Source organism: Sciurus carolinensis, chromosome 16 (assembly GCF_902686445.1).
Source record: "Sciurus carolinensis chromosome 16, mSciCar1.2, whole genome shotgun sequence".
Taxonomy (NCBI): domain Eukaryota; kingdom Metazoa; phylum Chordata; class Mammalia; order Rodentia; family Sciuridae; genus Sciurus; species Sciurus carolinensis.
The window spans coordinates 38,298,836-38,310,501 of record NC_062228.1 but is presented as its reverse complement, the minus strand read 5'-3'; positions in this window follow the sequence as shown (position 1 = coordinate 38,310,501).

The following is an 11,666-nucleotide window of genomic DNA, read 5'->3' as shown; positions in this document are numbered from 1 at the left end:
AGTCTTTTCAACAAATAGTGCTGGGACAACTGTATAACTACTTGCAAAAACAATGAAGTTAGACCCCTTGACTTATATCCTAAAAAAATAGTTCATAGACCTAAATGAAAGAATTAAAATGATAACTCTTAGATGGGAATATAGTAATAATGCTTTATGACTTTGGAAGATGATGAAACAGTTTCTTATTTATGACACAAAAACACAAGTGACAAAAGAAAAAAATAGGTAAATGAAACTTCATTGAAATTTAACTTTTGGACCTCCATACTATTAATAACATTAGAAGATTGGAAGGGAAGAAAATAGTTAGAAGTTATGAATCTGACAGGGGACTATTATCTAGAATGTATATAAAGAACTCCCACAACAAGGGTAAAAGATGAATAACCTAATTTAAAAATGACCAATAAGCACAACACCATCAGTTATCAAAACCATAATGAAATATTACTTCTTCCCTCTTAGGATGGACAAAATAAAGATAATAGTAAAGGTTGGTGTGTTTGGGAAGAAATTGGAAACTTTCTACATTTCTGGTAAGAATGTAAAGGGGTGTGGCCACTTCAGAAAACAGTTTGACCACTCTTCAAAGTTTAAACATAGAGTTATCGTGTAATTTAGAAATTCCACTCCTAGGTATATACCCAAGAGAATTGAAAGTATGCATCCACAAAAAACTTGCACACAAATGTTCATTGGCACCATTAATCACCATAGACCAAAAGTGAAAAATCTAAATGTCTATCAGCTGATGAATGAAAACAAAATATGATCTGTATCATATAATGAAATATTTTTCAATCCTAAGAGGGAACTAAGTACTCATACATGCTACAACACGGATGAGTTTTGAGGAACGTATTATAGTAAGTGAAAGAAACTACCATGTGTTGTATGCTTTCCATTGATATGAAATATCCAAGAGAGACACACCCATAGAGACAGAAGGCAGATGAGTGGTTGCCCGGGGCTGGGCTGAGGGAGGTGATGCTTGGAGTTGTGGGGTTTCTCCTTGGGGTGATGAAAATGTTTTCAATTAGATAGCGGTGAAGCTTGCACAGTCTTGCGACTATACTAAAAACCACTGAATTGTGTGTTTTAAAGTTGGGGTGGATTTCATGGCAAAAGAATTGTATCTCAACAAGGTTGTTTAAAAAACAAACACTTGCCTTGGCCCTACTTTCCCCTTCATCCATTTTGCTCTTTCCTTTTGTGAGGGAATTCCTCAAGAGAGAGTGAAATGGGCGCATTCTCCCCAGTCTGTCTCCTCCTGCCCTCTCAATCCTTTCTGGCATCTGCTTCTACCACCCCAAGAGATCTTATTAAGGTCATCACTGACCTCTATGTTTCTAAACCTGGGGTTCGGCTGCTGGTCCTCATTTTCCTTGAGCCATTGGTGCATTTGGCTTCCTCCTCACTGGTCCTCCCCAGCCTCATGCTTTCATGGTCTCCCTCCTTCCTTTCTGCTGCTTCTACCCCTCTCCCTGACTTGTAAACTCTGGAGTGTTCCAGGCTCCTTTCTTGGACCCCTCTCCCTTCTGTCTCTGTCCACTCCCTTGGGCTGTCATTTAGCTCCTGGCTTGCTTACTCACCACTCACTTTCAAAAGTGCTTGTCAGCCCAGAAGTTTCTCTGGCCCACTCAATCTCTCTGCATCTGATAGGCATCTCTAACTTGAAATTTAAAAAATGAATTCCTGACACCTGTTCCCCGTTCCTCTGCAAACCCACCACAACACAAACAGCAGCCGCAGGAGTGGCAGTGGCAGAAATAGCTTCTCTATCTCAGAAACCAGGAGCTTCATGTTTCCATTGTCGTGACTTCTGTCTTTCCCCTATATCCCGTATACCATCTACTAGCAAATTCTGTTGGCTCTACCTTTGGGTATGTCCATGATTGAATCTCCTCTCAAAACCTCTGATGGTCCAGTCCTCTGTCCTCTCTCGCCTCCTCAGTGGTCTCCCAGTTGCTCTCAACCCTCTTTAGGGAGCCTCAAAACCAACCATCCTGCTCAAAGGTGAGTCAGACCATGACACTCCTCTGCTGAAAGCCTTCCCTTGTCTCCTGTCTCTTTCCAAGGAAAAGCCAAAGCTCTTCCAGTGCTCCGGGGTCATAGGTCGTCTCTCCTCACCTGCAACTCCTGACTTCACCTGTGCCATGCTCCCCTCATCCCCTGCTGCAGCCACACTGGCCTCCTCCCTGCTTCCAGCCATGCCAGAAGATTCCTGCCCTGCATCTTTGCACTTGTTGCTTCCTCTGCCTTGGATGCTCTTTCCCCAAATATTTGCTTAGCTCTCTGCCTCATTTCCTTCAGGCCTTGACTCAGTTCACCTTTGCAGTGACATCTTGCCCAGTCACTCTCTGAAACTGGAGCCACTCAGCCCTCACTGTCCCCCTCCCCTGCTTTGTTATTTATCCACAGCACTTATCACCTGTGATATACTCCATTATATACTTTCTTCCAAAATGAGAAAATCTGTGTTAAGGGGAAGAGTGTTTAGATAATCTTTTTGGAAAACACATGAAAAAGCACACCAGCAGAACTGAACCTATAAGAAGGGGAAGGCCTGAATATTTCCAAATGTGTGATCCTTCTTTGTTGGGGCTCTTCCTAAAGGCTGGAAATGATGCCAGAGATAGGGGAGCGTATAATGGAAGTAAAGCCTTCCCTTCCCTCTTCAAATATTCCCTAGAATGGACTGACAATTGACAGAGTAAGGAGAGAAAAAGGTATGCAAATTTATCTGATGTGCACAGGGGACAATCACAGGACAGCAACTACCCCGTAGCTCAGTATGGTCCAGGTGCTGTGCACCCTTCTTCACAGGGAGGAGGGAAATGACAATTCTGAGGGGTAGCAAATGATTTTAGGTGAACAAATGGGCCCAATGCTCAGACAATAGTGAACAATTCTCTTTGGGAATGAGCCTAGGAGATGGACAGACAATAGCTTGTGACAAAATTTGTCCAGTAGTGGTGACATTCTTTAATCTTCCTTCCTGCAGATATGAGTTTAGTTAATGAAAATTCAGGGAAGGGACCAAAAATCTTTAGCTGGATAAGGGGATATCATAGTGAAGTATCATCCAGTACCTGTTGCTCTCCATGGATCTTGAATTTAAAGTAACCAGCATACCAGGGTGCCACATTTGTGGGTGACACACTGCATGGATTCCTTCGGCAACATACTTTTAAATTACATCGAGTGTCCATTTCCATTCATTAGAATGAATTTCAGGAGGAGAGGGATTTGTTTATCTGTTTTGTTCACAGTTATATCCCCAGTGCTTGAAGGTATTCAATAGATATTTATTAAATGAATAAATAAAAGATTAAAAAGCTGGCAAGCGGTAGTCTACCCTTTCATTGTGTCATCAATACTGACCCATGAATCCTACGAACCATTCCAGCAGCCTCTTTGGAACCAGGCCTGACACCAGCTGGATCTTAGTCTCAGACACCCTCTCTGCCCAAGTGCCCAAGAAACAGCTGCCTCTTGGTGAACCCAGGGGGCCAGCTCCATCACAGGACAGTGTCTGAGACTTGAATTCCAAATACCCCACCAGTGCAACGAACTGATAATACCAAGGGTTGGTGAGCATCAGGCACTCTCAGGCACTGTTGGTGGGGTGTAAATTGATATGACTCCTATAGAAGACTGACAACTTCTACTAATATTCATATACCCACGGTCCAGTAGTCCCACTACTTTTCCTGTTCCTACCTTAAAAGAGTGCTTAGGTCCACCAAAAGACAGCTACAGGGATGTTTATAGCAGCTTTATTCATAAAAACTCAAAACTGGAAACAACCCAGATGTCCACCAACAGGAAAATAAATAAGAAACTGTGGAGGGGTCATAAAATGGGATACTCTACCACAGTGAAAAAGAACAAATTATGAATACCCAAAACAATATGGAGGAATCTCACAGACACTGTTGAGTAAAAAGATCAGAACAAAAAGATACACGAGAGTAATTTAATTTATATGAAGTTAAAATTTTAAAAGCAGAAAGTAAAAAAAAATCAGGATGCCATCGAGTTAACCCTTGGAGGCACTGTTGGGAAGAGCTGGAGGGAGCAGAGAGGTGTGCTGGGGTTTGTGTGTGTGTGTGTGTGTGTGTGTGTGTGAAAAATCTCATTGAACTGTATACTAAAATTAGTGCACTTTGGAGGTAGGTTATACCTCAATTAAAAAGAAATAAGAGAAAGAAAGAAAGAGAGAAAGGAAGAAAGAAAAAGAAAGAAAGAAAGAAAAAAAGAAAGAAAGAAAAGAAAAGAAAGAAAGTCCAGTCAGAGTCCCAAGTAGGAGATAACCAGATAGTTGGCTGACTGCTCCCTCTTCTGAACTGTGTCCAACCCCATGCTAATTTCTTTGAAAACATTGATTTTCCTAATCACTTTCTCCTTGACCTTTGGAGAGGAGATCAATATGCAGAAACTTCCCAGGCCTGATGGGAGAGGACTCTGGTGCTTTAACAAAGTAAATCCTTGAAGGCGCTCAGCTTTTTTGCATCATTGTTCCCTAAGTTGAGGACTGGGCGGGCTTTGTTTCCCCAAATCAGGTTTGTGTCTGAATTATGTTCCTTTCTAGGCGTTTTGACTCGTGATAATCAACTTGGGAGGCAGCGGAGACCGCTGACTGAGACGTGGCATTGTTTTTGACTTGAATAGAGGGAGCAATCACTGTGTCCATTGTGCTTCTAAACATTCTGTTTTCATATCTTGGAACTGCTCAGTGTTGGGTGGATTTCTCCCTAATTGAATTGAAATCCACACAGTTCTCCCCTGACTGAGCCTGCTCCTCAAAGCCTCATTCTAGGGGTGCAAAGACCCCAAGACCTTGCCTGATTTCCTTCCCTGGAATTTCCTGAGAGCTGGACTGTGACTCACCTGATGTAATCTCAGGGACCACTCCTCCATCTGCGTGGGTAGAAGATGCTATTTGACCCTTCCAGACCAAGGTCAGGGGATGGCACACACTGGGTGTCCAGATCTGTGTGCCGTATCCATTTCTACAGGGATCAGTTGTACCAAATGAGGCTGACGGTGGGGAAGAGGAAGGTCCCTAGAATGTGACCACCTGAAGGAGGAACGATGCATGGGGAGAGGGGGACATAAACACCCACCATCCCATGAACTCACTTCCAGCAGCAGGTGGGCAGCAACTATGAGCGTGCTGGTGTTTCAAGAAGAGAACACAGCAAACACGCGGAGGAGAGGGAGCTCAGGGGGCCTGGGGTCCATCCTGGGGCCTGCACAATTCAGTCCCCCAGAAGGGGTCTGGTTAGAAGCCTAGGTGCCCACCCGGGACTGGGCTGCCTGACATTCTGCCTTCCCTGTAGTACCCTCCCTCCCCACTCTGGCTGAATGGATGGGCTTCAACCCCAGCTCTCTCTGGACCAACTCCAGCTCAGGCCTTGGGGGAGGAAATGCTCAGGAATTGGCTTATGCCAGCAAGTGGCTAACTTGGCTCTAGGCTGGACTGGAAAGGGGTGCAGACCCCCCAGGAGGTTTGGTGACTGGAATAGGAAAAAGAACACCGGGGAATTTTAAGGGTATTGGTAATTCGCAAACTGCATACAGTTTCCACGTGTGTACATGTAGGTTTCCTCGGTCCAGCCTGTTGCTGTGGGCAGCTAGAGGGGTCATGCTAATAGTGGCTGTGCTAAGAGTGGAGTGGAGCCCCTGGCAGCCTTCTGGGCAGCAGGGAGCACTTTTCCTGGCACAAGGCTCCAGTTACTCCCAGGCATAGTGGGCAGGAGCTGCTCGCTGGAAAGCCTGCTCTGTGGGGTCAGAATGTCTGGCAGGACCCTCAAGCTGATGCTCCAAGGATTGAAATTTCCCCTTGTTTTTGCCCAGAAATGTCTGGCTCCATCTGTGCACTCCTCCAACACCCCCCACTCTTTCCTGACCTCTCTGCCTTTCTGTTTTGAACATTGGAACATTCTAGTCAGAGCTAGACTCTGGTGGTGAGGGGAGCCACCAGGAGATAGGATGCTGGGGAGGAGCTTCAGGAAGACAAAGGAGAATGCCCTGGTCACAGCTTCTCATCCTGCCTGACCCCATATGTCAGGGGTGGACCCACTCTCTGGAGCTCCATTTCCCAGCCCAAACAATGAAGGGGAGTGGGGAGCAGGCCTAGCATCCCCTCCAAGTTTTCATTCTCCTTTTCTGGGTGGGAGCTCCCTGTTTAGTTCTACCAAAAGGTGTGGAGGTTTTATGATGGGGAATCTGGGAGGGGGAAGGAAGAGGCAGACAGGTGAGCTTGGGAGGCAGGGCTGGAGGAGCATTTGTGTGTGGTGTGCACCCTGGCTCGCCCTCCAGGGGGGTAGGGCCTCCACCTAGCAGGATACAGCATAGCCTGCATTATGCTCACCTCTGTGGTGTTTCTTCAGCCACTTCCCTATGGCCTTAAGAAAGCTCTTCAGGTGCCTGGATACACCAGACTTGCTCAATTCTCAGCCTGGGTCACCTAGAAGAGTGTGGGAAGGGGCAGAAATAACAGAAGGGTCAGGGAGACATCCTAGGGTGTGGATGGAATTCCAGGGTGCCGTGCTGATGGAGACAGTGAGCAGGTTGGCAAAACTGATAAAATAAGTTTTGGACATGTGGACTTTGCAGTGGTCCCTGTGACATCTTCTCAGCATCCCCCAGAAGCTAAGGGAGATCATAATGCCACCTTCATAGGTAGCATCTGTAAAATGCTCAGTGGTACAGGGTCTGGGTTGGGAGGGGCATGGAGGCTGCAGATAAATGAAAAGCACCCCTGTCTGAAGGAGTTCAAACTCCAAGGCCAGATAGCAGGGGCATACCCAGCTGAGGCACTTCATGGAAGACAGAAGAAGAGAGAGCTGGAGAAGGTCTTCAAATTCTCTAGGAGCATGGATGGACAAGCCCACCCCCCTGTGGCAATCCAGGAAGTACGAAGAAGCAAAGTAGCATCTGTACTGGATTCTATAGTGAAGGTCAGAGTTCCTGGGCAGAGCCAGGGGAATGTGCACATGGAGCAATCTAGCAGGTTGGATCTGCTAGGGTTGGCAAGGCAGACCCTTTTCCTCCCCCCTGCTCTCTGGTTCCACTCCTGGGCACAGTTCCCACTGAGTCTGCTTAAGGCTGAGACAGAGCACACATGGAGGGCGTAGGCCCCTTCCAGATTGGGAGCTGGATGCAGAGAGAGGCAAGGGCTAAGATGGCAGGCTTGGGGGCAACACAGATGATAGGTGTGACGAGTTCCACATTCAGAGGAGGCCTCTTCCCTGCCCACAGCCCACAGGGGAGGTCACTTCCTGTAGGCCCAGGTCAAAGCCAAGCCTAGCGGAAGTGGCTGCCTCGGTTTGCACTTGTGGCCTGGAGACTTCAGATCCTGGCTGAGAACTGGGTCAGTTTCAGTCACTCCACCCTGACTGACCCCTTAAGTTCCCTGTTATCGCGTTTGAGCCCTAAGTGGCTCGGATTTCCTCCTGCAGCCTCTTTTGTGGTTGTGTTCAAGAACAGACTGAAGCAGGAGAGAGGCCTGGCCAGTCTGATGACAACCTGGTTAACATCCCCAAGGAAGCCCTTGGACTCCAGCCCATGAACAGGCCAGACACCATCTCTCCAGAGACCTCTGCCTGGTGGGGTTGGGGTGGGCATTTCCTGCCCTAACTAAAATGACAACTCACAGTCAGTGTCTGGGGGAAGGGCTGTTCCCTGCCCCTGGGCACAGCCCTCCCACTAGCCCTGTTCCTGATGTTCCTGAAGAGAACATCCAGTGTGTCTCAACAGCAGAGGTTCCAGGGGTGAAACTCTGTTGCTGATTCATTACCATCCCTTCTCCCTCAGTATTCCCAGCCCCATTTCTTACTTAATTCATTCAACAAATGTTTTAGTGTCAAGGACAGGACAGGATGGTTAACAAAAATCCTAGTGTCCCATTCATCCACTGATGTGTATCTAGGTTGATTTTATATCTTACCTATCACGGATAAACATGGGTGTGCAGCTGTCTTTTTGGGATGCTGTCTTCATCCCCTTTAGATATATACCTGGATGTGGAATTGCTGGGTCATGTGGTAGATTTGTTTTTAATTTTGTGAAGAATCTCCCACTGTTTTCAATAATGGTGGTATTTAAATCTATGTTCCCACTAACAGTGTGTGAGACTTTCTTTTTCTCCATATCTTCACCAGAATTTTTTTTTATAGTAGCTAGTCTAAATGGGGTAAGATACCATCTCATTGTAACTTTGATTTGCACATCCCTGATGGCTACTGATATCGAACATTTTTTCATGTATTTTTTGGACATTTGTAGTTCTTCTTTGGGAAAGTATCTATTCAGATCATTTGCCCATTTTTAATTGGATTACTTGGGAATTTTTCATTGGTTTTCGAGTTCCTTATATATTCAAGACATTAACCCTCTGTGAGATGAATAGTTGGCAAATCTTTTCTCCCATTCCAAAAGTTGTTGCTTCACACTTAGTTGTTTCCTTTGCTGTGCAGAAGCTTTTTAGGTTGATGGAATTCCATTTGTCTGTTTTGGTTTTTGTTGGATGTGCTTTTGGAGTAATACACAAAAAATTATTGCCTGTACCAATATCCTGAAGTGTATGTTTTCTTCTTGAAATTTTATCAGTTGGGGTCTTATATTAGCAAACAAACAAAAAATATCCTTAGGCCAGTGCTCTTGGAGACCATGCTCCTCTGATAAAGCCCTACATCCTTGGGGTGCAATCAAACCCCACCTCCGCCAGGAAGCCCTCCTGGCTGTTGTGGGAAATCCTTCCTCTGGCTCTGTCTTTCCCCCTCCTTTGGCCTTTGGAGGGCCTTGTGTGATCTGGCTCTGCCTTCCTGGAGCCAGTGCACAACAGGCCTCAGTAAGTAGCAGTTACTGCCACCAGGAGCACTAGCAGCCCACACCATTATCACAGAGGGACAAGATTCTTGAGGTCCTGGATATCCCCTGCCTGCCTCCCTGGCCTCTGGGAGATTAAGAAAACTTGACTTCTGAAAATCCCAACAGTCATCACTCACAGGTTGGAACCACTTGATAAAACTCTCGTAAAGTCCTTCCTTTGAGTCTTACAGGAACATTGCAGTCCCGCTGAACTCTAAAGGGAGGCCTGTTACCTGTCCCAAATGTCCTGTGGCCACAGCTGCCACTTCACTTTCCACTTGGAGCTGGTTCTTCCTGCAAGGGCAGTTCAGGTAATGGTTAGTCAAGCAGGTGGTGCCAGAGGGGCTCCAATGCCCCTCAGACACATGGGCCTGGCCCTCAGACCCTCTCCCCTTGTCCCTCTGCCTCTTCCAGGAGAAGGGGCAGGCAGGCCTCTCCGATGCTGCCTGCAAGAAGGATGGACTTCTGGCAGGGACACAGATCCGTGCACAGTTGGGAAGACAGATTTTAGAGTGGTAGGTGGGAGCACTTAGCTGGCAGGACAGTTAGTTCCTGTGTCCTTACCAGGCCTTGCAAGCAAAGCCTCCAGGCAGTAGAGTGAGACCTGGATCCAGACCAACAGGCCCAGTGCTCCTGACAGTCACCAAGTTCCATTCTGGGAAAGGGAACATCTGTAATGAGCAGAGGCCCTGAAGTCCATCTTGAGAACTCCTGACTTCCCTTGGCCTGGGGGCAGGGTGTGGCCAAGGAGAAAGGTTGGCTGTGGGGCCTTGACTAAGGACAACTCTCAGCACCTTGTATGACCTTCCACGCCTGATAATGCCACTGACAATGACACCCACCAGCAAGACAGGCACAGCGCAAAGGAAGCAGTCTGCATCTGCTCCCAGAGGTGTACCCCTCTCTGGAAATGGGGAGAGGCTGGCCTGACCCTTGACACAGCCTTGCTGAGGAGGTTGTCTCTAGGAAAACAAAACTGTTAGGAGCTGGAGACAGTCTCAGGCAGTGCCTTCCCTCCCAGGCTCCTATGGTGGGTCCACAGCTTATATTTCAAGAGGACCTGTTTTCCTGCCAGCAAGGTCCCCTCTCTGCTTCATAGGCTGGGGCCACTGATCGTCACTCAACTTCACACACTGGCCCAGAGCAAATGTCCAGCCCATGATCGTTGTTTTGCTTCCTAGCCCTCCCTCTTTTGTTACCTAAGAGGCTAGATGTTTTTTAACATCTCAGCATAACAGAACAGGGCCAGCCCTTTAGGAGGAGTTGAGGACAGAAGGGAGAACAGCTAAAGCTGCCTGTCTGCCATAGGCAGAAACAGCTGCAGGTGTGGCCTTGATGGAGTGTGGTGTCCCCCTCTGGGAATCCCAGGGAAAGCTCAAGGCCACGTGGTCCCCATGTGTGCCCAACTCCACTCTCTCCTCCTCATCTATCTTCACAGTGTCAGAGTGAACTCTTGAAGGCAGAGCAGACTCGCTGCTCCTGTAGGCCTCCCCCACACACCTGCTGCTGTGTCTGACTCCTCTCTGCGCCCAAAGAGCCTTGAGAGTCAGGACCTCATCTGTCTTCCTCAGCTGTGGCCTCACCACCTGGTAGGGCCTACAGCAAGCATCAGTAAGCAAGTCTCCATGAATGAGAGCTCTCCAAAGGTTGTTGGCCTCCCTGAGCCCTGATGCCCTTAAAAACTCCAATGCCTTGGAGCTCAGGGAAGCAGCAGCTCTGTCCAAGTTCACTGGGAGAGGGAAGCAGGCCTGAGTCCTGGGCTGAGGGCCCAGTGAGCACCTTCCAGCTCCAGCCCCCATAGTGCCACATGACACTCAGATAGCCTGTCCTGCCTGCCTAGGATCCTGCCACCCTGACCACTTTGGCAGGCAGCTATAGGATGCCAGTGGTGCCTGGGATCAGCTGTGGGCAGTCCCTTTTCCTGCCCTTAGACCCTGAGGGTTTCCAGGCAAGGGAGGTTCCAGGGGAGTGGGGCTGTGACCAAGAGGCCAGAGCTAGAGCCAATACTCCCTACCCTGCCACCAGTCTGGGGGGAAGGGATGGAGCTGCCTGACCTAGATTCTAAGGGCACCAGATGCATCTTCCGGAAACTGCCTCTTACCCTGTGACCTGTCTGGCCCTGTGCCGTCTGCTCAGGCAGAACAGCCTGAACCAGTCTGTGTGGTTGAGAGAGGCCACAGAGGAAAAGGGCCTGCAAACCAAGACCTTCTTGGAAGCGCTTCTGAGCCTTCCCCAAACCCTGTCACTCTGCCAATGCAGAGTGCTGGGTGCATATTTTACCCCTTCCCCTCTCCCTCAAAGAGTGACTACATGTCAACAGCACGCCTTGCTGTACCAGTATAGTCCATGGGAGCTGGGCCTGAGCTGCTGAATCAGAATCTGTACCAACTTGACCTCTGAGGCCCCATTTGCACGTGACATGTAAGAAGCAGCCCAGAGAGGACACACTGCATTGGAATGGACAGTGGGTTTTCAACACCGTGCTGGGCAGGCTGGGGGCAGCTTTCCCCAACCCCAAAGTCACCACTTCTAGCTGACAGGGACCCCTCTCTAACGGAGGTCAAAGAGGCACTGGGGAAAGGCTGACACACAGGCACCTGCAGGAGGCTGTCTTCAAGGCCTGCAGCTCCTGCCAGTGTCTGGATCAGGTATCAGGTGGATGGCATTCAAGTTTCAGGCCCACTTCACTCTGAGCAAGGCTAGCAGTTGCATCTGGGGCTCAGTTTCCTCATTAAATGTCACCATCTCCAGTGGCCAGGCAGGACACTGCATGGGAGAGAGGT